Source organism: Octopus bimaculoides, chromosome 12, assembly GCF_001194135.2.
Source record: "Octopus bimaculoides isolate UCB-OBI-ISO-001 chromosome 12, ASM119413v2, whole genome shotgun sequence".
Classification (NCBI taxonomy): Eukaryota; Metazoa; Mollusca; class Cephalopoda; order Octopoda; family Octopodidae; genus Octopus; species Octopus bimaculoides.
In genome coordinates, this window is record NC_068992.1 from 40,755,880 (window position 1) to 40,756,553 (window position 674).

Below are 674 nucleotides of genomic sequence, written 5' to 3' on the forward strand. Positions count from 1 at the left end.
TATATATATATATATATATACATATATATATATATATATATATCACTAATAGTACCCGACCTGTTGCACCGCAGAGAAGTGTTTACGGAAAAAAATTTTCCTTGTCGAAGTGAATTAGCAACGAACACAATGGTCTCATCGCGACTTTTTGGCGTTTTTACAGGAAGCACAACACATCTGCTTGTAATAGTGGTAAGAACACAGTCTCGCTCTCTTCACCACGGAGCATCCATTCATCGTATCTGTACAGCTATCGTCTGCAACTGATTGAAAATACAAGATTTAAGGAATTTCCAGAATGAGTGTAATGCGGGCTGAAAACATCTACTACAGTGATTTAATATCTATCTATCTATCTATCTATCTATCTATCTATCTATCTATCTATCTATCTATCTATCTGTCTGTCTGTCTGTCTGTCTGTCTGTCTATCTGACTGACTGTCTGTCTAGCTGTCTATTTATCTATCTATATATATACATCTATATATACACATATACACATATACATATATATGCATACACACACGCACACACGCACACACACACACACACACATATATATATACATACATATATATATATAAATACATATACATACAAATATATATATATATATATAAACATATATATATACATATACATATATACAAATATACATATATATTTATATAT

The 674-nt window shown here is 30.7% G+C and overlaps 1 protein-coding gene across 1 annotated transcript in view; it reads right to left on the bottom strand.

Moving 5' to 3' along the window:
- Nucleotides 1-674, bottom strand: part of LOC106872636 (thrombospondin type-1 domain-containing protein 4) — a 56,624-nt gene that overhangs the window by 4,261 nt on the left and 51,689 nt on the right. The gene's annotated exons all lie outside the window — the stretch shown is intronic.